Raw genomic sequence first — 27151 nt, 5'->3', positions numbered from 1 at the left:
TCTGATTGTCACTAATCACAGTACCTTGGGGAGTCTATTTGTATTATTCACTAATAACAGTCAGATTCAGCCAACCAATTGGATAACAGCTTCTGAGATACTGCACATTAGCCCAACAATTTTGATTTTATTTTTCCTGAGATTGCAAAACTTTTGGTGCATAGGCCATGGTAAAGTACATTTTATTGGGATATTTACAGGAAGTTACATAAAATATATACCTCATATATTTCAGCTGACTGACATCACAATGGAACACATGTGATATATCGTAAGTATTGTTTGTGCAAGATATAAGAGCAAAGCTGTACAGATAAAGAGTACATACATGGAAGTAAAATGTACAAATGCCTCTATCTTGAAAGCCGTCAAGGAGATGTGTGAAGCAAGCATGTACCAATAATCATAAAAGGTACCTTTGCAGCAGCAAAATTCTTGATTTTAATGCCATATTAATAAATAAAATTTACATAAGCTGTCATAGTGGCAATCTTTGTTTACAGAAATATCTGGACTGAACCCTTTCAGTTTAACTTGTTAGCAATTATTCACCATCATAAGAACACTGTATGACACTCAGACAGGGTATTATACTGTCACTAAACCAACAGCAGCTGGGAGAGTGTGATAACAATCATTTAAATTTGTTTATTTGGCATACCGGGAACACAGGGTCCCATTTTCATTAGGCCAAAGAAATTCAATTCTTTGTTTTGCGTCCAATGTGTGTAGGTTTTTGGAGTTTTCAATATTAAAAAACATGTATCCAGTGTATTTGAATATGACTTCATACATAGCTTTTCTGTCTACAAATCTTTGTTAAAATAAGAAGTTTTGTAAATGTACCTAAAACCCCTTCATTCTGCAGAAGGTCACATTGTCGTGTAAATTATGGAGTTAAAACATGATGTTTCTGCTTTGATTCTTCAATGAGTACTCATATTACCAGGTTAAATGGAAAAATCCAAGTGAATATTTACCTTGTGTGTGTAACATTTTCTGAGTATGTTTCCTGACTGCTGAATTGCTTAACTTTCAAAATTTTAAGCAGGTGCAAAACAAAGAATTTAATCACTCTGGCTTTATGAAAACAAACAAGTTTCTTAGAGGGCCTTCCTAGCTTTTTGAACCAACTTGATCCCCCTAGTATTATGATCATAAGCAAAATTGTTCAGGGAAGGGGCCCACTTTTCTTCAGCAATGCCAGTCCTGATATTTTTTGTTTATTTGATTGTCTTTCTCAGTGTCAAGGGTTTGGAGTCTGAACACTTGTTTAATTTTTCTTTTGAGCAGTAAAATTCATTAACTGAGTAATAAGTAGGATTTTCTCATTTTTTCATTGGCAAGATGGCAGCCATTGAAAGTAAAAGTTGGCAATCATTCAAGTTAATTAATATTTTTATCAAGAATTTACTTTCACCCAAATTAACCAATTATTAATCTTCACGTCATAATTATTTTGACATTCTTTCTATAAAATAAATGACATCATGCTTGCGCACATGTCTACAGACAGGTTTTTGTTAGCTATTATTCTAAGGCAATACAATGTCCAGACAATTATGAACTTCTTTAGTGTTGCAACCAATTTTAAATGATGTAATTACAACAATCCCTGATGATAAATATGAAAATTTTAAACGGGGCTCCTTAAAAAATTCCAGCACCTAATTATAAGAAACAGACATACCGCAGACTATAATCCCTACAGGTTGTTCAACTTTTTTTTGTTACGTGATATGACCTTAATACCTTGAATTTTGAACAATGCACTGTACATTGCTGCTTTGACAGTTGATAGACTAAGGTGTGTAGAAAGTAAGGGGCGTATTGGTTTTCAAATCCTTGTCCAAGACGTAAAAATCAGCTCTACTGATATTATTTTTGTGATGCTTAAGCCTTCTGAGTGCCAAAGCGATTTTTGTTGCATTTTATACAATGATAACGCGACAATTTCTTTCAGGTTTAGACAATTTTTTAAGATTTTCCCAAAATTTTGGTCAAAAAGTGTAGCCCGTGAAAATTTTTGTCCATTTGGTCAAAAATCATGGAAAAAATTACAGAAAAATTCATAAAAATTGGTAAAATGTTGCCATGATATTTTGGGGGCAAAAATTACGGTGCTCAAAGGGTCAATGATATTATGTGAAATATTTGTGTAATTGCTGTTCTCCCTTTTATCACCAGTATTCCCATTGCCATAATACTAAGACGGCATTTAGTTTGCTTCAGAAAAGCGATGTCATATTTGATCGTGAGCGCTATATTACTGAAAAAAGCTCATATGAGAAAATACATTTTCAGGAAGAAGGAAATGAGTCTATAAATAGCATAATAATCATGTATCTTCTCCATCAAAAGTACTTTAAGCCGTGTACAGTGTATATCTCTTCCACTAATTGATACAATATGCCACATGTATGGTATTAATTGCGCTTGCCTTTACGAAAGCTAACTCCCAATACGATATATCTCACTGATATATGTATAGAATTTGCTGAATTAATGCTGCAGATTTTTGAGAAGAACTGCACTAAAGTAATTCTTTCACATTTTACGCATGACACCAAAAAATACACTACATTGAAAAGGCTGCACAAATTTTTCCTGGAAGTGAGTGTATGTAAACACAACAATGGCTGCTTGAAGAAAGATCCACCTTTTATGGCGAGTCGGGCCGGTTTCATGTGGAAATTTGAAGAATACTTGAGAATCTTTATCGAGGGGATTTTTGTCAGATAAGAACAGCTTCAGCTCACTTACATGTACAGGGGAAAGAGAAAAAGAACTTGCAGGCAAATCCAAATGAACATCTGATCCAGCGCAAATGCAGTATGTAATCTGACTTGCAGGGGAGTTGTATTCTCGGGCAAGATTTGGAATTTGTGTGGATGTAAATTTTAACAGGACTTTGCCCCTGCTCAATGTCTGGCGTCTATTTTAGGTATGGGGGAGGGAAAAGTTCACAATAGGTGAATGATATATTGCTAAAATGAAGATATTCACTTGAACACATTGTTTAGCAAATTTTGATATGACCATTTGCAGAATTAGATTATGAAATTTTAATATTGCATTTATGGCTATCATGATCTGCATTATTGATATAAAAGAAATCCCTCACAGTGAACCTAGATGACCTTTCAGTGCCCCATCCGATACAATTTACATCAAAGAGAATTTCTTTAGTTTTGTATTTGATCATAAGTTTATATTAATTTCTGATAAACGAGACAATGAGTACATGTTGTATGTCCATGCCTCATTGGAATTCATCTATGTCACCTTCAGAGCTGATATTACGGTTCAATATCTGAGCTAGCTGACTTTAGTTAAAAGGTTTCACATTGCGCTCACGGTGTACACACACTGTATTGAAACTGATAGAAATTGTGAAGACAGTCAAAATTACTACACAACTGGAAGCCATGTCCATTGTTGAACCAGATGTACGACTTCACCAATATTCACATTGAATTTTTCAAATCATGGTATAAATTATAACCTTTCCACACAATAATTCAGAAAATGCCTCCATGAATATATCAGCATTGTCTAGGAACTTTAAATTTCAATATCATTTCTGCACTGGGAATGCCATTGCAATACATATAGCATATGTTATGTATCCACTTCCAACCAATGCGCCGTAATGCTAATACTGCTACTAAATATAACACTATTGAAAATCATTATTTGACAGACTTGATACAATTGTATCCAAATCATATTAATCATCACATTTTGACTCCGAGCTGTCACGAGTCAAAATTTTTTCCTACATATTTTCTTGAATGAGTTCATTGACGCTACTGGAGTGTACGCTATCCTAATTCCTTTCAAAAAATGCATTCATTGTCACTAATGTCAAACAGAAAGTGTTGAACGGAATAAAGTAATCGACTTCCTGCTGATTTGATCAGCCGCTGGAAAAAAAAACCTGATTACAAACAGCCGTTTTCAAATGGCTTGTACGATCGTGGGTTAAAACATACACATATGCATCAATGTACGAAATGAAAAGCGTGAATGCCTCCACATATTGGGCACTACCTAGCTATGAATCTACTCGACTGAAAGATATAAAAGAATGAGAAAAATAAAGGGTGGAAGGCTATTATTTTACCTTAGCGTTGTTTATATCCAATTGTACTCGCATCACCGAGCATTTATACTCCTGGCAACCCGATAACCTGACTGAGAGCGTCAGAGACCCAGACTGGATAGAAGAGCACACAGCTAGCAGGTCCCTACACGATATACTGCCAATAACACCATGACATCGCGTACCGTGTGGCTATTTTTAGCAACACAATAAATTCCCTGAGCGAAAAGGTTGTTCAATCAGATAATTCCATTTTTGCAGGGGGGATAAACAGTATAGCTAGAGTACACAAAAGCACATCTGGGTCACTGGAAATTTTTTAAGGGGGTGATACTGCTCTACCGCACACCATTTCAGCAAGTATACTCGACTAATATGAAATTTTGAATTTTATTGTGATAACTTTGTTACTTTGGGGGTTTTAAAGGCTTCAAATATACATAGTGTGTTTCTCAGTGTAAAGACGACAATTCTGCTTTTTTTAATATACCGGTATGTAAATGTGCACAGGAAAACTAATAAATGAAACACATTATACAATATTTTACTACAGCTGATCTTAATCTTTCCTCTTAAAAGAGCCTAACTTAACTAACTGAAGAAAATGCATATATATTGATCACATTTGATTGAGTATTTATGGTAACTTTTGATTCCCATCACACTTTTGGCAGCAGTAATGATTGAAATATGTTATATAATCATTGCAGTGGAGGTTTATGTCAAAATCTTTGTCTTTCATTGAGTGATTAAAATAATTTAACTACAAGTGTAATAAATGGATGTGGTAAGTTGGATGTAACACAAAATTCAAATTCATTTGCAAAATGAAAATGATAAATATATTCCAGAGGTCAATATTTCTCACATGGCCTTAATAACAGACAATCTAAAAATACATATGATACTGAATTAATTCTGTCCGGTTGAAAAATGCAGATTACATAGGATTACTACGGTAATGTCCTATTTCTGTATGCCATAAAGTAAAGCCTGTAGAATATATGAGTCTTTTTAGCAAAACTGGCGGTCTACACATTGTGACCATAGAGGGCGCCATACAAAGCCTCATCACTCACTTCAAAGTTTGACTGAAAGCTGATGGGATGGCCGGGTTTCAAGGTAAGTGCAAACTGGATATTGAACAGAATTTCACACAAAATCTTGAAGTAACTCTTGAATTTTGGTGCAAAAGTCGTGGGCCTCTCTACCTCTGACCAAGGGCACATGAATGTTTCACTACCTTACAGTACACAAGCTCTGAAAGAATGTCTCCCACTCACACATGTGTTTAGCAATAATGCTGGCTTTTATGGATTCAACAAGAATAAGCAACAAGTCAGTCACGTATATTCTTTGCGCTTATCAAAATGGAGAAATACTCCTAAATGCTAAAAGTAGGAAGAACTCTTGATGCGTGTACATAAAAAGAGACATACTGTGACAGAAAAGTATACAGCAAATTGAGATGTACAATGGTAAAACAAGCCCCATTAAACTTCTGTACAAGCAATAAAAATATGATGAGATCATTACTTTAATCTTTTTACAAAACGCAATGCTCTGAGGGCCGAATAAACTTTTGCTTTATTCCTTATGCTTCAAACATAAATTTTGATTAGTATGGCCATCCATTCAACTTCTAAAAAGGCACAACTGTCATGGAAACAGAAGGTTAAGTCATAATGCACCCAGGAGGAAATGCATTACATCTCAAAATATAGAAAAATGTCAAAACCAACTTACATCACTTTATCTCTCAAATTCAAAGTGAAATTTTGACTTAAAGCGATTTCCTTATTAGATTAGGAATGGACTTTTGCTGTCAACTTGCAAATGCGTCAAAAGGCCTCACCATCAAAAAATATTTGACGGTGATTGAAAGATCACAAATAAGATCAGGTGCATTTAAGGGTCACATATAATGGACACTTTTGTCAGGAACTTAAGTGTAAAGGATGGTAAAAAGACATAAAATATCATATATAAATAATTAAGTAAGTTGGTTTGTTCAAAATTAGTTGTACAGTATATTTTCATATATAACTCTGATTGTAATACTAATTTGAATTCTCTAGGAATTAATCTGGAAGCATCACTATGAGCAACCGATATCAGGTGATTAGGACAAACCATTAGATCTTAGGGGAGCAGTCAAAGATGGAACAATGCAGCACAAATATTGCAAAATTGTTCACTGCCTTGTTGTTTATAAAGAAAAATGTGCATGTCAACTGAAAGTTGAACAAGTGTGGAACTCTGGGAGGAAAATGCTACCCCTTCCATCCCTTCAAACACGGTAAGACCACCCACTCACAAGCTGTCGTCCATTCCTTGCATCCCATAAGGGTGAGAAAATGACAAGAAAAATACTAGTACACATGTACATCTGCATTTTCATGTAGGAGGCTGGCATGGAATGCAATAGTTGAGTATATTCTAAATCAGCTTGTAGTTCAACATTGATTGCCAATGACACAATGTGTGTTCTTCTTGAATGACACTTGTTCAGTCTATGACAGTGGCAGATGTTCATTATCAATGACTTACAACTGTTATCTCCAACAATTGCTACACGACAGATATTTATCATTAAAAGGCATAGAACGTCATCAGCATGAATCTCCAATACTGCACAAAGTTCTCAATCTGAAGGACATTGACAAATTTATAACCACAGCACTGTCCAAACCTTCAGTGATACCACTTGTCCACTATCAGACTGAATGAAATCATAGTCACTTTATTATAGGCAGAAAGCTAATATGCATCTGATGCAGCTCTACAGTGTTATGGCTACAAGAACGTAATAAAACCCCTGAGACAATGTTGAATTGTACTACAGCTGACAGTGGGCCCAGTATATTTTAAGAAATTTCCTACACGGACAGATGGTGGGTGGGCACTTGCTGCATTCAGAATAGGATGTCAATCATTAGAACAACGCTGCAGCAATATTAAAGCTACACTTGCAAGAATATCACGCTGGTTTTCTTTTATCTCTAAGGACACAGCAACCAACAAAGAGATTAATGTTGTTTACAGCACACTTGTTAATGCCTGCTGTGTGTCATTACAGAGAAATTACATAATACACAGTAGGCAATCATAAAACTGACTCCTAAAACCACTTTCTCCTCTTCTGAGGGCAATTTGACAAACAGTCATCTGCTAGTGCTGCTTCAAAGAAACAATAGCTGGGTTATTTTTCAACAATATTTCATTAGTTTCGTTCAATAAAACACACACACTTTCTCATATTGCGGGATTTCCCTCAAGTAAAATTGGAATAAAACAGCTATAGTTATTGCCAATGACTACAATAAGAAATTAATTGACAAATGAACTGTACTGTTAGTTTGGACCAACACTCGTTTGCCCACACTGGACAATATACATACGTGTACATGCATTGTGTTGACAAGATGAATGCCATAAGCATTTCAACATGCTTTCTCAGAAGACCCAAGGAAAGAACAAAATAAATGGATAGTACATCAAAATTTATGGTAAACGGATCAGCGGCAAAATATATGTCCCGCCACGATCAATAAATGAGAAGACACGTTGAGTTTATTAACTTGTCTATATGTTTTTCAGTTTTTCAAGGTATACCGGTACAGCAGGTCTTTTGCTCATGTAGATATATTTTGAAGCCATAGAAGCAAATGAAATTTTAATCATTATGCTTTCACAAAATTAAAAATTAAAGTTTTCCTAGTAGAATTATATATAGCAGCCATTTTGAATTCCAAATATGGTAATTTAGGTGATTTGTTTCTTAACGTTTGCATGATGACCCTGGACTCTTGTTCTTGATTGTGAAAGAAAATGGTTTACAGTAAAATTTTAAGTCCATGGAAATGTTTGAGCAAAAGCTAATATCTTGCTGTTTTGAGGCATGCAGGAAAAAATCATAAAATTTATTCACTAGAAAACATGCTGCCATTACACATTTTGTGCTCATCTTAGATTCAACTATGTGGGAATAACTACTTATAACAAATCCTATACATTGCAAATTATCTTGTATATTCTCTTTGATTTCTGATTGACGGTTTTATTTCTGCCCAACGTACCAACGATAAGATTATTCAGTTCTAAGGTATAGTGTCACCTGTTCCAATTTTGCCACACAAAGAGAAAATTAACCAATCACAGATTTTAAGCGGGTGGCCACTTTTTAATAACAGCGACCTCGCATGGGCACTTTGAATACCAAGGAATGTCCTTTTTACCATATATGGGCATATTTAGATTACAGGTGACTGTATATCTTTAACATCTGCATTAGATGTGATTTCATATTTCTAGGTCACCATAGGTTTGAAAAGCACTGAATATGGTCTGAATTAATTAGCAATCACTGGTCAAATAAACAATGAGTACAAAAGCACAACAAGAATGCAAATTTACATTTGCCTGAGAATTAAGTGACAGTTAAGTTCCTGTTGAGTGGATAATCTTCCCTGTAGGTGTGTGATGCAGTGTAACATGTTGTCAGTCAGTGTTAAAGCGCAGTGGTCGTCGCGCTGCGCATCCTCCTGAGGGGGTCCCCCTCTGTTGTAAACAAATCCAAGAACGCCGCACATGTTACGGGTTGATTGTAATGTTTGCGATATTGCCGCTTGTTAAAATGGCGGCTGATCTGTCACAAGTATACCAACTAACCAAATGTAACACGCGATAAAAGGTCAATTAATCTAAGTTAAATATCTGCTGAATATTTTATTGCATCTGATTTCAGGGTACAGATACTGTGACATTGCAAAAATGATTACTGACAGATCACAGTGTCAGTGCAAAACACAGGCTCACTGTGACATTGCAAAAATGATTACTGACAGATCACAGTGTCAAGTATACCAACTAACCAAATGTAACACGCGATAAAAGGTCAATTAATCTAAGTTAAATATCTGCTGAATATTGAACAATAATTGCACGCTGGATTGAGATCACATTTGCTCATGATTTTCTTGAATCAGTTGAATGGGGCTCGGCTACTGTTATCGCTCGAGCCATAGAACTAGACGTACACATGTACGCATGTATACGCCAACAGACTATCAACGACCGGGCTCTAGTTTTCGACATCGCTAGTGTGGCTGGGCACATTTAGAAGCAGGTTCTATATTGCGTGATGAGAAAGTTACGGTGCAGAGAATGAGAACGACACTGTCTCTCCTTTGATGTATAACAACGAACTAACTTTATTGCGTGAAAAGAGGCGCGAAAGTCACCTCAACCTGTCAATCAACCTGAACAACTTGCAACATTGTCTCAACTCAGTCTGAGGTATTTTTGCGTCCCGACAGCTAGCAAGGACGAGAGCTTTCATTTCAAGAGGCCCGACAGGAGTACAAAGACAACAACCCAAACTACAGAAATCTACAGCTCGCAGAGCAATGCCCGCTGCAGCAAGAAGCATCTCTGCATCTGTTCCGTTCCGTGGTCTGTATGAACGTCCGTGTCAAACCGGGTATATGGCGCGCTTCACTCGGCTGTGGAGAATCCAACTCAACTACAAAGTTTCAGTCTGAAAGGAGGGTACTTCATTTGCATGCATAATTAGGGATTTAGTTCAAATTCGAACAACGCCCTCTAGCAAGTGAGTGACGGTTATGGCATTTTTCGCCAGAATTTTATCCGCAGATATCTCAACCTTCGTTTAGCATCCGTCCAGTTTCCAGTTAGCGGCTGAATTGTACTCTTAGTTAGTGTTCGCCGATGATTTTTTGTGGGGTTTTATCGATTCGTTTTTTGCGTTAGCCTTATTTTCATGGTTTTCGAGCGACCGAAAATGCCGTTCACTAAACACTGCCGCAAAAGCATATCCAAAGTCAAATTTCCATGAGAAGTAGGGAGGGGACGTATCTTGAGTAGGTCTATACGATCTGAAAAAATCTCAGTGGCTTAAGCCTCCGTTTTGAAAAGTCTCGTTGAAGTTGACTATGCAGCGACGGTCATGTGTTAAATCTAACATGGCGACCTACAGCGCAGCGTGAGTGTACACGTATAGACTCTTTCGGCTCTTTCTCGGTCCTCACCGGCTAACTTGGCAGATTTTTTCGGTTCTATTTATGTTTTCAATGATTGTGACGAGGAAGCAAGACTGCAAGCTTGTGTTACCTCACTGGCCAACACAATCTGCCTGGCTGGCTTCTCGGTAAAGTCGTGGACAGCGCAAATGGAAAAAAAACACTACGGTGACAGAAGGGCTACGTTTATACTGTGTCTGCGGCCGTACACGTAGTATAGTGGTAGACACTCGTCGTACAGACTAGCAGCGCTGTTTCGTTTATGAGTGATTTTTTCCGTTTTCGCATTCTAGTAGCTAGCAAGCATACAAAAACTGTAGGAAATAAACATCGACCGCAAAAAATATCCGTGGATAAATACGGCTACCCTGTATCCCGCACACGAGTACGTCAATATAGATGTGGCTAGAATGATAGCCGGTAAACAGCTGCGCGCTGCGGCAATACCTGCTAGCATTACCGTGCGTGCTTGAGACTGGCACATTTTATAACTCATGTAACTAGCAAAAATTTTGGTTTTTTTTGTAAAGTATTGATGGTCATAATGTGACATTAATTAAATACTTTATTTATATATAACATCAGTGACCCGATTATTGGAGTAAACTTTGAAAAAAATGAAAGATTAATCGTGTAACACCCGTGCCGTGTGAACGACAAGTGGTTTGGTCGCAGTAAACAGCGTGGAGTGTACGTAGCGTAACGGGTGTTCGTATACTCATAGACCCTCGAGATCTACGTATACAGCGATATGGTAACTGCATGCCAACATTCAACACTGCCGCAAATACATGTCCATGGTCGCACGGTCATGAAAATTTCACCAAATGTTGATAATAGTTAAATGAATATTTTCTGAAATTTTCGGCTTGGCTTAAGACCTCTAAGGTCATTATCGAGCTGTTTTACGAAAAAGGTGAAGTTTACTTCCGCATTTGGCGGGTCGACCTCGCCACCCACTTTGTAGCGATTTAAATAAAATCTTCTCAACTTTTGTGAGTTTACCCTAGGAAAACAGATCATTAGTATGTATGCTACAACTGAAAGCAAAAATTATAGTTCTAGCTATTGTACGTTTTGCTGCACGTCGATATTTAAAGACCACCCTTTCGCCGTATTTTATCCCTCACTGCAGTGGCGGTCAGTGTAACGAAAACGAGGCTCTACAACACGAACTTTTATGCAAATTTCATAGGCTCCTTTCAGACTGTTTACCCCGTTTGGGGGTGCAAACGAGAAATTCCGAGTACAGGTATCAAGTCAAGCGAAGGACCTTTCATAGGTCTTCTTGGTATGTGGGGGTTATCTCACTTGAAAGAGGATTCAGACCTACCCAGCAATCAGGAGGTACAACAACGACGTTTGCCCATCACCGGTAGGCCTACACCAGCTAGCGGTTGGATCACTGCCATGACCGTGCACAGGACCGGGGCACAGGATCTCTCGATACGTCTATGCACGGTGTAGCCGTGCAATTTTCCTGCCAAATGCCGCGAAAACCCGCTCGTTTTGTCTATTGTTTCCTGTCATTTTACTATTTCTTACCACGTAATACTAGGTGATCAACAGTTGGTTGTGGGCCAAGTCGTCGCGGGCCAGTACGTTGTGGGACCGGATTCTCTATATCCGCGTACGTCACGCCGCACGCGGTGACCGTCTCCCAACAACATCTCTCGTGTGCTGCTCTGGCTTGCCGATCATGGTCTTGAGTGTAATTTTTGTGTTAGGCATTGTGCTTGTTGCTGGTCTACATATATAGGCAACGTTGATCATTTTAGTTATGTATTTTCACTGTACTGTACATAGCATTGTGTACAACCAACGTGATCGCGCGCGATCAAACCTTTTAGTTCACTGTGTCTGCGTGCAGTAAACCCAGCGACATAATGTACTGAGTGTAGTGTCCCGATGTTCGTAGCTCTACACGAGTTTATAGATAGAAATACACCACTGAAGTTCGTTTCCGATCTTAATATTTTACTATTGCATGATGTTGAGTCTTGCAAAGGCCTTAACAAAGTGGGGGACTGCTCCCATCTCACTCCTATTGAAGTTGAGAAGACTTATGTTTACAAAAATTTATGTTTATCAACAAAAAAATCACGCACGCGCAGCGCGACGACCACTGCGCTTTAATTAAGATACATCGGTAAGTGGGGCAAGTACATCACACATTGATGGCTTAATAGCTGAACTGTAAATGCAGATATTCAAAATAAAAACCTATCATATAACAATCATGATTCAATCATCAGGTCATCAGGTCAAATAGAACAGGATTAACAGAACAGTACTAACTACATACAGGACATATTTCTTGACAGAATTCACTTATCCTTCTATGCCTGTATACCTATCTTATTTTGCAAACCTTTGTTTTCCATTAGATTTTAAATCAGTTGAAACAATTTGCTTTCTATTTAATCTTATCAGGAATATAATATGGCTCTTAACTCAGCCAGGGTCCAACAGAATGCTGCCAAATACCAACCAACACTGCAGAACAAAGTTACTCTATTTGTAATTTGAGTTTCAGATTTTCATCCATTAATATCCGCTGAGTAAATCAAATTCATTGAATTACTTCGTGAATTATGCGTGTACATTCAAACTTTCTTATAAACACACAAAATTGCATTCAAGCATTCCAATTTCCTGTCAAGCATGCATAAATATAGTCACTCTCAATAATTGAAAAAAATCGAAAGCACAAAAAATTCTCCAATAAAATTGATCAGGACACAGCACTAATCATCAGCATATGAAATTAGCAAAATGGTAGAAGAAAAAGATTCGAAAAAAAATAGCAATTAGATTATCAGCAACGCAAATCCACTTTGAAATCGATGCAGTAGATTCTCATAAATTGAAGAAAGTTTGAATGAAAACAGACAACTCAGTTGTCTTAATCTATATTACTGTACACCTAAAGGTTTTGTCTGAACTGGTTGCAAAACTCAAGGTAATTTTTGTAGAAAAGCCACTTTGAACCTTCACGGTTGACAAGGTTTGAAGAAAAACACTTAAAATATATAAGTTTTTCTTCATTATTTCAAGCATTTTTGTACTCACAAGAAAATCGGAATCTCTGTCCCGCAAGAATATATCTGGATTGTTACAAAGCAACAGCAAAGGTAAATCCATCCCATTCAAAGTCAATTTCACGGCTGTCTTCAATGACGCCAGTTGACACCCTTCAAAGTTTAACCCTTTCACCACCATGGTTTGTCCCAAATCCATTGTTTTCTATGGTAAAGTTGGACCTGTATACAGGGAACTGGGGGTGAAAGGGTTAAGGTCATGTAGTCCTGGGTACCAACACCAAAATGACCAAATTGCTGCGATAAACATTCATAAAAACACTGGGAATTCAAGGACATTTGAAAGCGGGTTGACTTTTTTCCCAGCCTATCTATTTTAATTTCTGATCACCTTCTGTTACGACCAGAAGGTGACCTTCCAAAGGTGAATTCATTTGCATACTAATGTCTTCAAGGTCATTGACAGTCAGTGTGCCAATTTCAAGCATGATGTCCTACCTGTTGTGATATTACAGGACGGTGCATTCAAATTTTTTAAGTCTGGTTTTGGGGGTTTTTAACAAGAACAAAAGTAGACTGGTTATTGGCCCACACCAAGCCTTACAAAAGAGCTGACAACACCAACAGACAAAGAATTCACACACTGAATCCGCAAAGGCTCAGCTGCCATCGATTTAATCAATACTTGGCACAACTCTGGCTTTCACAGTCTTAAAAGCACTAAAAAGTACCACTTCAAACCCAGCTAAGTATTGATTTAACAAACCTATTTAGTGTCCTCTTTTTCTCAGACATCTTTTTTTTTTGCTTTTTGTGATCTCTTGTGATAGGTTGAATGGTAAAATAAAGTAGATATGTTCTCAACAGTGACCTTTCTTCATGTTCAAGTAGCTTTGATAGCTGCTGCATTGAGTGCCCTTCTTTGATCAACTGACTCAAACTTGGACATCCAATAAACATTCAGTGATAAAAATTTGCTGACATGGAGATTTTTTTTCCAAAATTGCATGGTTTACTTTTGTAATCCACTTTAAACTTGAGAAAACAATGCATTCTAAAATTGTTAATGATTTTTTTGATATGATACTGCGATCATTGGAAAAGATAAACTACACAACAGGGACAAATTAAGTAGTATGCACCTCAAAAGTGAAAGACTTAAACTTTTGCTCTAACTTTCCTAAAGGAATCTTTCAATCATTCTCTTTCAAAATCAAGAATAAAAACAGGGGGTCACCATGCAAATTTTGGTACTAGAGAAACAAATTACCCAAGATTTACCGATATTAGAAACTCAAATGGCCGCCATCCCTTGTGTTAACTCTATGGAGAAAAATAAAAATTTTCGAATTTCGAAAAAATAATCAGCTGAAAAGCTTTCTTTCACCAAGAGCTTTAAAATGAACCCTTACATGTGGTATATCAGTAGAGAATTGTAAAAGTTTGAGAGTCCGAATGTCTGTCCCCGAGGTGCGTTCTACCTTAAACTGAATGACTTTTCATCTGATTACTGCATTTATAAATAATTTTGCACTTACATGTCAAATCCAACTGCTGAGAACAACAGCCCTATGTCAAGCTGCCCCCCAGGTGTTGCTGACAATCTGGGGCTGAAAATGTAAAGAGGTCTAGTCGCCGGAATAGTTGTTAACACAATAGAGTTGTCCAATATTCCTTACACAAATCATATAATTTTTGTTGATTATGGGAGTAAGAACTGTCTCGTTTCATGGATGTTGGTATTTTAACAAATGAAACGTGTAACTTTGTGAACTTGTCATACAGTTGATTTTCCAATGACCCAAAATTTTCAATTCATTTGATGATAATCTAATTGAAAACCAGACAACATGTCACTAGAATTGACATCCACATACCATGCTATTGTCAGATCACAAATTGAAACAGCATCTGTCAGTGTGGCAGGGGAGATATTATAAATTTAAGTCTCACCAAACATGTTTCTGTGATGAGTAAATTATTAAATTTGCCACAGAGATTGACACGGCTGACCCAGTGGGCAACCCTCGCAGATTCCGTTATGAATTATGACTGAAAAGAGTGACACAATCAGAATTGCTGACATACTGAGGGATAAATTTGGATCTTATTAAGTATCTATACGTGTCATCTTACAGAGAAAGCATTAAGTTGATACATCTGACACGTCAGGATATAAATCTATCTTGATTATGAAAATCTTTTATTCCCAGGATTAAGTCCAATGATATTGTTCTGCCATGCATAGAAGTTGATGCCTTCATACAGCAAGCGTTATTTCATCACCCAGGTTCTCATTGACTCTATCTGAGCTCAAATAAAATCAAGCATATCCTTGGATAATTTTGCTGGTAACTTGAAGTTTCTCTACACGACAGCCCAGAAATTGTCAGATCCTCTGAGAGCAGAAACTGTTCACATCCTGTGAAAGAATTAAGTCAATCTGCAAGAAGCCAAAGAATGAAATGGCCAACCAAGAAGAGTTTCAAAACTCTTCTAGGTTTACCATTTTTTCCATTCAGTGAAATTTAACTTTAATTATTGGGCAATTCATCCAAATTCTCATAGTCAGTGATTGAAAGATCCAGCCCTGGCAGCTGTAAACACAACGTTCGGTAAGCATGTACACTCATCTCTTGAAATTTTACAGCACCAACACACATTAACCATAGCAACAGAATTTCACCAGAAGCACATTTCATTGAAAGTCAATATTGACCACAGCTTACAAACCTGGTGGAAAGATCTCTTTAGTAGTTGTCAATCTCTCAAAAAATAAAATTGTTCTGTACAGGGATTCACTGGTACACCATTTTATTTCCACAATTAGTTTTGGTTTATGGTATAAATAAAATGCACTGTGGATAGTCTTCAGATACACCAACCCAAAACTTTCTTCTAGCTACCTCCTCCTTCAATCCCTTCTCTCTAAGCAGTTCCCTCAATCTGAACCTCTCCCCCCTCCCTCTTCCCGGCCCTGTAACCCCCCCCCTCTCTCTCTCTCTCTCTCTCTCTCTCTCTCTCTCTCTCTCTCTCTCTCTCTCTCTCTCTCTCTCTCTCTCTCTCTCTCTCTCCCTATACCTCTCTGTCATCAAATCCATCTCTGTTCTGTCCCTTTTATGAGCCTCTCTAACTCCCCCATCTCTCCTCTCTCTCCCCTCTCTCTGTTATCAAATCTATCTCTGTGGTCGACACTGATTATCGTTGACAGGTATCACTAACAGTCTAAAGTCACTTGAAAAAGACTATAAATATCAGCAGATAATAAGAGCAATTATGTCATGTCATGGCAACGTCTCATCGGCTAACAAAAGCCTCAAATTGCACGTCCGCATGAACAGCAACGATACAGGAAAGCTAGCTCCACACTGAATCAAATCCTTTTCCAGTGATGGTTCGCTTTTCAGAAATAAATCACACTGCAAAAATTATTGCTTTAAAGCTACCTAAATTGGTGAATTAAATATGCTGCTTGTCAGAAAAATTCCAAAATTTTTATTACAAATTTTTTGACCTCAAAGTTCTCATTATTGAGTGCAACACTGATTCTAAAATCTGGAATTTTGTCACAATGAAGTAAAGATTTATGACGATAAATAAGAAATGCAGCAAATACATGTACATCAGCAGTTCATGTCATATTGATGATTCAGAAAGAAATCCGTCAAACATCTTCAAAAGGAAAACATTCAGGGATGTAATTTCTGTATTATTATTACTATTATTTCTGGTGAAATTGCATACATGCAGAGAGCAGAAAGCAAAGCTGTCATATTCAAAAAAATGTGGCGCCTGTATGTCCCTCTGCTGCAGTCAACAATCTCAATAATGAAACGTTTGCCCATGTTTCCAAACCAAAAGTCTGAATTTGTAAGATAATAACGCAGTAGTCAGCGGGTAGCCTAAGTGCTCCACTTGAGCAAGCACGTTCCGTCTGTCCGTCAGCGTCTGATGGCCCACTGGCTCTGATGAAAGAATCCCTGAAGGCTGTTGTCAGATCCACTTTGTCATTTCATGGGTTCTCCTCTCCATGCAACGTACTCTTTCAACACCAAGGGCATGCAGCTTCACCAGAAGAAATAGTTGTACCAAGTAAATTTGTTTCTATTTCTTTTCCTCACCATTTTCCAAACCCTTATTTTTCTCTTTTGCAAGGTCACTGACTCCAAGATACTCTCTCTTTCCTTTGGCATATAGTGATTTGATGGTAGTTACTAAGGGGTGGACCATTTGATATCCTGGGGGGGGGGCTTGGAAGATTTGGGAAAAAGAAAGATGCCAGGTGGAGTTGCTCGAACAAAAAAATCTGGCTTTAAGTGGCTGATGGAAAAAACAATTATGGACCATTGCGACTCGGAAAAAAAAAATCTTGGCAATTGTTCGATGCACACTGCAGCATCAATAAAAATCAAGCAGTAGCTCTGGAGTTTTATAAAGCATAAACCATTTCAAGCTTGAGGAACAATAACTGAATATGAACAATTGTACAGTATACATGACCTTCTGATTAGAGGAAGTATGCTGAAATTGAAATTGCTCACCAGTGTTTTCCAGAAATGTGTAAATCTGAATGTATGGATTTTGTCAAAATACCACAAGAAGAGAGACAGCCTGCAAACATTTTACTATTATCGTTTGCGTAAAGAAAACTCATAACAATGAAAAAATGCGTAGAGACTCAATCCAATGCGTAATGTTATTACGCATTGGATCGACTCTCTACACATTTTTTCATTGTTATGAGTTTTCTATATACGCATGTTTTATTCGTAAATGCGAACACTGTTGTAGTGAATTATCTTACCAATGTTTTTCTTAACAAAAGCGAATGTGTTTTGATTAGAATTGAATGAGTTTGATGGTTTTGGGGAAACTACTATGTGGTAATGAAGAATGGGAAATGGGCAATGAAATGAGCAGACAGCAGGTTATTTAAGATTAAATGTTACATCTTCACTGCAAATAAAACCATAAATGTGTCATAAATAATACAAACAAAACAAAATCATGTTTGTTTGTTTTGTTGTATGTGAGCCACGTCTAAGACACACAACAAAAGTACTGTTTCAGTCTGTAAATGTCACCTCAGATGCCACCAGAGAAAACCATTTCCACTCCAAAATTTCATTTTTCGCCTTGCGAGAGGGGGGACACCCCCCTCTCGCGCTCTCCCCCCTCCGTTCGCTATGCTCACTCGCCACTCAGTCGCTCGCTCCCTCGCAGTCCACCCGTCTACTTTCTTAAATTACCGGCTACTTTCAATGTAAGGACAACACTGACAAGTAAATGCCATAAATGTACATGATTTTACAAATATGTTTTTGTAAAGTGAATCAAAAATGTACATGTATTTACATATCTTTATTTAGTTTCTTGAATATAGTCTGTGTGCGATAGAACAGCATCTTGTTACTGGGTGTGAAAAACCAAGCAAACAAACATTGCACCGAAATTTGGTAAAAAAAAAATATATCTCGAAGAAGGAAAGTGAAAAAAAAAGTTGCCAGCATATGCCCTGTAGAAAAAAAAATAATTCATGGTGAAGCACGTGGGAAAAAAAATAATGGCTCTCCACCAATCTTCCAAGCCCCCCCCCCCCCCCCCAGGATATCAAATGGTCCACCCCTAAGCACTGGTCCACGCATCAAATCTTAGTTTAGAGAGATGACTATCATTAAATCAGCTATAGATTGGGGATTAGTAGCATCCATATGTTTGGAATACAGTGATGTGGGCTGTGAGGAAATACAAATCACCAGATGAGCTGAAACAAATACGTTGTCTTCCTACATCCTGATACATGCTATGATGAACACAAAATATATTTTTGTTCTTATATGCATAAGAACAGTAAATTTGCGTTTACAGTATGCTTAAGTTTACAGTATGCTGGTAGTTGTCACTTTTTATACATGTTCTATCTGTACGTGCAATGGGGGAGAGGAGAGATGGCTACACGATAAGGTGTACTTGAATCTGTCTTTCTCTCAGTATCTTTCAAGGTTCTTAAACAATACAACAGATTCTTGAATACGAAAACAACACCGAGGACAGAGACTTTGTCCCTTGATGTAAACAAATAATGTATTATTTATGAATTTTCAAGACATTCACAGAGGTTAAAATTCACCAAAATATAATTGAAGATGAGCTTTAAACTATTTCTTTACACCAAATATTTCCAGGCAATTAAAAGAAGACTTTTCTGAGGCTTTTACTGTAAGTGAGGTGTACACCATGTTTATGTGTTTATGATAAAACTTATCAAGAATTTAGACTGGTGTACCCATGCAGTCATTGATAACAAGCAACTCAATTCATTTGTAGGACAGCAAATATTTGACTTATTATCAATATTATAAACTATCACCTGAAATCTTATTACAAGCCCAAGTATTACAACATGACCCCCGTAACGAAAATACAGTGTTAGTAACGCAGCCATTCCAAGGTTCAATCTAGCTTTCTTTATCCCCAAGGCATTGTTTGTGTACACACACATAAGAACACAGCTCACATATGTTGATAAATTTACTCTCTCGATGTGAATGAAAGGTGAAAGGTAAAATTGACGGATATTTTTGCTGGTATGTGAGAAGGGTCAGACACACGGAAGGTTGTATCCATAAATTATATTATCAGGCACGCACTCCAAAAAAACCAGACTCTCAATGTACCTATCATTGTTATCTTCCTGTTCTTTACTCGTCTGGCATGACGTTTTGTCCACAGTCTACGGAAACAATACAATGATAACGTGACATGACTAAGAAGCAAGATCTCCATTGTACAGTCAACAGCAGAACACTAAGTCATGTTTGTACCTGAGGTTTGACAGAGCAAGCAAGATAAATAATCAGCATGTGATAATATTGACTTTACAAAGAGTTTTTTAAATTCTTTGGGGGGGTTAAGAAGATTGGCATTATACCATTTTGTACAAAAACTAAAAAAATGTGCATAAAACATCCCAGTTTGATGACAAAGTATACTTTAGTTGCTTAACAGCTGTTGTTAAAAAAATATTTACAAATCATATCAATATCATAGTTATAAATGCACCATTATATTTTATTCTCAAACAATGGAACTGAGTAAATGACTGTTAAATGTTGATTGGTCAGTACTCATGGCCTAAAGAAATTGGTTTCAAGGAAACAATAAAAAATCTGCCATGAATGCATTGCTGATCAATCGCAATGTAGGGTGTGCAGCGACTATTACAGAAAAAAGTATTATGTAAACATCATGACTCATGCAATAAAGTTAAATGAAATCACAAAAAGGATATCAAAGTTTCATTAAGTTTTGTAATATATACAACAAACATACAAAAATAAATTCAAGGATACTGCAACATATTGACTCAGTTAATGTATCTGGTTAAAATCAACGCATAATTCAATCATTCTGAATGGGACAAGATCTATTTTTATCTATTTCATTATACACATACAAGATATTTGTCCTTGCATTTTGTTTTTAGCTGAATAAATATGAAACTACGAAGCTTGCATATTTTTTTTCACCTAAATTTAAGATTAAATTTGTGGAAAGGTCAGACGGGATTCTCAGCACGTAAGACTGTCAGACTTTTTCCTCTCAATTAAGGTGTTTTTTCAGCATAACTACATCAGGCCACTTGAAAGTGTATCGCGGCAAGATGAAACGTTCTATTTTCGACAACTAGAAGTTATTTATAGAAAGCGTATTCTTTAAATGGAGACACAGCATGAGTTCCGCGTGTGCAACTTTTACTCTTTCGTTTGAGTGTCATGACACAGTGCAGACGGTAAACAGCTGAAATACACTACAGAATTCAGCCTCAAAAAACATGACAGAATGTACGGGATTTGTTCATTTTGGTCACTTTGCTCATTTTGACAGAAATGTACGGGATTTTGTCTTTTTACAGTTTGCTTCATATCTATTTTCCTTGAATTACATTTAAAATAATTACCCAACAATTACTGTAATGAAAATACACTGTACACAAAGTCTGTGATGAGAATTCAAGTATTTACTGTCATCAGTCATTGTGAACCTCATTTTGTAACAGGCCTTGCTATTGAAATTAACTGTCAGAGTCACTCTAAAGCTCCCAAATAATATGTATGTCTTCTCAGAATTATACTTTAAATTTTTTACCCAATGTATAAATATTGTGACTATCTCTTTCAATTACACAATTATAGTAAATTATAAAAGTTTGCAAGCATTTTTTAATTTTTCATGTTCACTAATATGAATGATAATTAAACAATTTTGGAAAAACTCTGATATTGAGAATTATAAACAGCACTCCAAGTATTTCATAATTCAAATCTGCTTTCCATTAATTAACTTGAAAGTAATTGCTGGAAATAACACATGGTCTGATTACCTACTTTAACCCCTTTCACTACCGTGGTTTGGCCCAAAACCATTGTTATCAAAGGTAATTGTGGACTTGTTCACAGGGAATAGGGGGTGAACAGGTTAAAGTAGAAGTATATTATAAACATTGTGGTAGTTTATTGTCCTGTGTATTGTGACAAGAGCAATCTAACCCTTTGACCCCTGGCTGACCTTTGATTCAGGGGTCATTGTATAAAACCTAAGCCAACTCACCAGAATACTGATTATGTCTATAAATCTGGAGTAATTTTCTGTTTTAATAATTTTAATAACAATTTAAATTGCTCTAATGATCATATCTTTAATACTTCTTATCTACGGTTACTTCTTCGAAAAATGTAAGATCAGCCAACAAACTGAATTGTCAGTACACCAATGTCATTATCATTTATAGACAAACTTTTTTGCTGTGGTCAATTTAATACCATGTATCATACATTACCAGTTCTGTAGCATATCTTAGGTAAAACTGTTCAATAAACTTTCTACACACAAATATGATGCAATACAACCATAAAGTCAGACCATAAAAAAAACCTGAAATGGTTCTCCTCACAATGAGCTCATGATGTCATACGGGGGCGGAAGTCCTGTAACTTGTTGAAAGTCACATAAAAAAACTTGATAATAAAAGCTGAAGACAGCAAACAGATTCTGCTCGCTTTATCCCACAAAATTACACTGGTCTCATCATATGATCGACAACGACTCAGACAGACTTAGACGTAAATATGCGGTAGTATATTGCAAGCAAAATCAACCGACCAAAGTCCTCCTGACAAATGTACGATTACAAGACTAACTCTCAATAAAATTCAATCAATATCATGTGCTGTCTCATCATTGTGTTTGAATGTAAAGTTACAGACATCTTTTCGTATGGCATAACTCATAGGACTTATACAGATAAATGCTCGCAATGTTAAAAGTGATGAGATTCTTCTCATTTTCTAAGAGATCAATAAAATGCAATAAATCCAATTTCCCTGGAAAAAAAACACTAAATACAGCAAGCATTCTGTCAACAGACGACTTCAAGAGACTTAATTGTGAAAGAAAATAATTAACTGCCATTTCAGAGTTGCTAGGGACAAGATTACGTGATATACGGAATTCATATGTTCTTGTGATTACGGTGAATCAATTCTAGTTGACAACAGTAATATCTAATGCTAGTTTCTTTGTGTCTAGTTCATTATTTTTATAGCCAGGGATTGGACATCACCCTATTTCATATTCATGTCGTGTAGGTTCTTATTACTTTTCTTTGGATGGTGACGTGTTTTTTTAAACAAAATACTGAAGCATGATAGCGCTGATTGCAACCCTAGGCTTGTTACTAAATATAGAAACACGTTTACGACATTAGCTCTACTGACAGTATGTTCAACAAATTTTTTCCATTTTATATGTTTACATTCACTTCTAGCAATGTATGTTCCAAGCCCTTGACATTAACAGATTTTTTCAATAGTTTGTACCCAAAACACTGCTACTAATAAGTACCGTTCTTCTTTTATTTTTACTCATAGTTTCCAAAACCCTTGTAAAAATTTCGAGCAATATTTGTTTTCACAAATAGATGACAAACCTATGATATATTTAGGAATCACTAGTGCTAATAGTGTAATATGACGATAGGAAACACCATATTCGTCCGGCACATTTGCGAAAAAGGAATTGTACTTAGCCTATTACATCCATTTGAGGTTTTTGGTGGTGGTGGTGAGGGGGGCTGTTTGCAGGGTGTTTTGTTTGTTTTGTGTTTACAACACGAAGGGAAAAGTCTATCAATGTCAATATGGTACATCACTCAACCTGTCTGCAACACAACTAATACCAATAGTACAGCTTCATCACTCAACCTGTCTGCAACACAACTAATACCAATAGTACAGCTTCTATGTTTAGAATCCTACAAACATCGCAAACACTATGTATCTGATACATTCAGCAGCCCTGGGCGGCTTTATTAAAATTGTTCAAAAATTATTCAATTTCAGATAGAATGTACTACCTCATGACCGTCCTCAATTTTGAAACCTGAGGTGAACTGAAGTTTTCACTTTTTTAATTTGCTTTTGTGAAAGATTTAAAAATTCGATTTTGCCCACAGAGTAAAACATAGAGTATAAGAGCCATTTTGCATTAAATATTTGTAATTGTAGATATTTGTTTCGCTAATTAATCCTAGTCTCCGGTGACCTCTGATTTTCTTCTGGATTATGACAGAGTGTTTTCAAGTTGAGCAGATGTTTCAAACTTTCCATTGCAAGGCATGAAATACATAAATAAAACCTGCAACGCCACTGTACACATTATACACATACCATGATGACATTTCCTCTCATTGGTTCGACAGACATACAGAATTCTTAGAATTCACTATGGTGGTACAATTTCAACAAATCCAATCAACTGTTTTTGTCTGCAGACGTCCTTCCCTCAGGTTTCCAAGGCCTCTCCGTCCCCTTCAAGTCATTTGTCCCAGAAGGGCAAAAACACGGCTTCAATCCGGACACAGTGTAATGTCACTGAGATGATCTGGCCATGCGGAATGTTTGGCTTCAATGTCTGTTATCCACCATAGTGAAAAGAATCAACAATGAGTGCGGGCAGTGTGACAATGCCTGCGGGCAAAACAAGCATCGAACACAAGATATACTTCACCATGACAAGTATACACATATACCAGTTGATAAATTTTCTATAAACTTTCAAGTTATTCAACTGTAAAAATGTTACCTGATGACAATATTTGAAGGTTCCTGTACAGCACAATCACACCTTGTAACGTCTGATCCACCGTTCCGAGCAACAATTCTGTTAAATCTAACAGTGTCTGCTCAGTGAAGCTGGTCTGCGTTCACAAAGGCCAGAGGGAATAATGGTCTAGTTTCACATGAAATACGATAGGGCTATTCTACTCACAGGTAGCTAATTTATCTATGGCCAGTCGAAGACCAAAATAAACTGAACAGAGAAGAGCTCCACTGACTGTGGACCACTCCATTTTACCAGAGGTGGTGAAGGGATTCAAAGTGCATGTGCTGTTCTCAAAGTTAGCTACATCATACCTGGGCCTCAGTATAATTATTTAAACAATCTTATATTAACTTCATGATGTATGTATCTCGTGCAGACTGTGTTTGGGGTCACTGAATGATTGCACTCAGTGAAATTAATTCTGAACTCTTCCGCAAAATGCACCCTAATGGATTGGCAAATACAAATATATTTACACCAGTCAGGGCAAACGTCATAATATGCTTTCCAAACAATGACTAAGTCAGTAAGCGGAGACACGGTGGGTTATTATCAAATTCAAACCAAATCATTGTGGGATTTATGCACTGTCCCCATCACAGGTTGGTTCATTAACAACTTTACGAAGAGTTTTGGAAAAAAAAATTCCTTCAAATATTCTTGTGATTTAAAACTTTTCAAGAATATTGGAGTTGTCTTTTGCTCCCATCCAGCCTATATTGATTTGGCTTCCCGATAAAACAATTGGGAATAACCAGCACTTTGAGGTGAAAGCTGTGGCATTCAATCGAACTGTGATATGATATCTATTCCACAGTCTGTTAAGTTTTATGATTACAAAGTGTAGCAATAAGTCAGATAAAGTATCACCATTGGAAAAAAATAACCGATAGCAGCAATTTATAGTCTAGCAATTTAAGATGTAATTTCATGCATGTTTGATTTGGAGAAGCGTTATACTGAAAACAACATTCCTGCCCCGTCTGTGTAGCAAATGACAAAACGTATTAAAAATGGGAAGCTCAAGTACTTGGTGAAGCCACAAGAAAGCTCAGCTCTTACAATGTCAATGCCACTAAACACATTTAAGTGATTAGAAGACAGCTTCACAGGCCAGAACCATTGCTGCTTCTTTGCAGGGCCACATCCAAGGGACATCCCATATGCCTTAAATTTTCACTAGGTGTGAGCACTCAAGCTTATCTGAAACCTTGGCATTATCAAAAGCCACTCGGAGAATATGCTCTCAACTGAGAGAGACATCGTTTCTGCTGGTGGCGTTAAGGAGACCCAGAGATCTTCAGGAGTAACCCCGGACTGACAATCAACAGTCAGAAATCAAAGACGCGGCTCAAGACGTGGGTTGAATGAAAGACGGCGGATTATTGGTTTCTGACTTCATGGGAGCGGTGCTTGCTATGGACCCTTTCACTCAGTGTTTTAGAGGCCGCGAGGGTGAAGTAAAGGTGAAATTTCTCTCTCTCTCTCTCTCTCTCTTCTCTCTCCTCTCTCTCTCTTCTCTCTCTCTCTCTCTCTCTCTCTCAAATATTTCGAGAGATAAGGAGCTAGACCACAGATGGATCACGTTGAACTGAACCCAGTAGCAGCCTAGCCTGCTTGCATTTCTCCCGCCAACAAACTGACAAGTCTGGTGCAGCGACGATTCGAATTTCTACGAATTCATTGGAAAAATTAAAAGACTTTGGTCCGTCTATCAGAAAATGTACTTATACAGAACAAACATTTGGGAACTTAGTAGAAATATATTTATGAAGGAAATTTCAACATTTGAATATACTTATTTACAAAGATGAGCAAAGTTGTTGCAATATATACTTGCCTGCGAATAGACGTACCTCAACTTCGATGGATATCACCAAACGGAAGACAGATCCGATGTCCGTAAGGTGTAAATCACTCCCTGGCCTGAACACAGTTAAATCTCCAACACCGTGAAACTGATAACGGGATCCTTATCTGTCAAATAGTTATCATCTTTTCCACCCGATCGCACGGCAGTGTCAAAACTTGAAGAATATTTCTCACAGGTTTACTACAGCAAATATGCGATAAGGATAACAAGCTAGCTTTCTCCGTACGCGTGTTGTATAGGTTCTCTTCTTATTCTACTCAGCCAGCTCTCATGGTGATTACTGCATGTTGTACAGCGTCTGCTGGTCGTCGCTCCGAGACATGCTACTGTCATACGGGTGCGTGGCTTTTTTTGAGGGACTAGCAATAAAGGTTCTAGTCGTAGTCAAATCACATTGCAAGCACAGTGAATAAGCTCACATACACAAGCAAAAAAGCAAATCAGTGAGGAAACTCTGTGAAGTTCAGTGGTGTGGGAATATCATGGCAGCATTGTTAATCCCAGGGCGTGTACGATGTCGAACTTCCACCCTTACCTTAATAAAAATGGAACGGGCAACAATTACGGTGACTGACAGCTGATAAACATCCAAGATGTCTGCGCCCTTGCAACTGAGCGTGTCAGGTAAACATCATAGTTTTTATCGCACAGAGTTCGATTCCGTGAATCAGAGAGGTACTTGTGATAACAGTCTCCCTTTAGTTACTAAACGGCTGCACCAATGCACGTGAAAGTCGCTTTAATTGAAGGTATTCTGCAATCCTATTGTTGCAGATCATGCTGCAATCGACAAGCTTTGTAATTGTAAATGTAATACCGAGGTATTACTACTACTACCTCTGTGGTAATCCATGCCCATGTCCTTGCGTTGAACTCGTGGTACTCCGAATATACCGGTGTAATGAGAAACCATAGTTGCAAGTTGTCG

The 27151-nt window shown here is 37.2% G+C and overlaps 1 protein-coding gene across 4 annotated transcripts in view; it reads right to left on the bottom strand.

Moving 5' to 3' along the window:
* LOC139116105 (cAMP-dependent protein kinase inhibitor beta-like) overlaps nt 1-26591 on the bottom strand; it is a 130377-nt gene extending 103786 nt beyond the window's left edge. The window contains exon 1 of one of the 4 annotated variants that reach the window (XM_070678651.1): nt 26207-26591. The gene's annotated coding sequence lies outside the window, so the exon portion shown is untranslated. Of the gene's footprint in view, nt 1-4126; nt 4281-13218; nt 13450-24329; nt 24563-26206 lie in introns of those variants that run through there. The other 3 variants (XM_070678647.1, XM_070678650.1, XM_070678648.1) reach the window with 3 other exon arrangements.
* Between the last annotated feature and the right edge of the window lie 560 nt (nt 26592-27151).

Source organism: Ptychodera flava, chromosome 17 (genome assembly GCF_041260155.1).
Source record: "Ptychodera flava strain L36383 chromosome 17, AS_Pfla_20210202, whole genome shotgun sequence".
Taxonomy (NCBI): Eukaryota; Metazoa; Hemichordata; class Enteropneusta; family Ptychoderidae; genus Ptychodera; species Ptychodera flava.
Note: the sequence above shows the minus strand (reverse complement) of the source record. Positions and strands in the feature narration are given on the sequence as shown.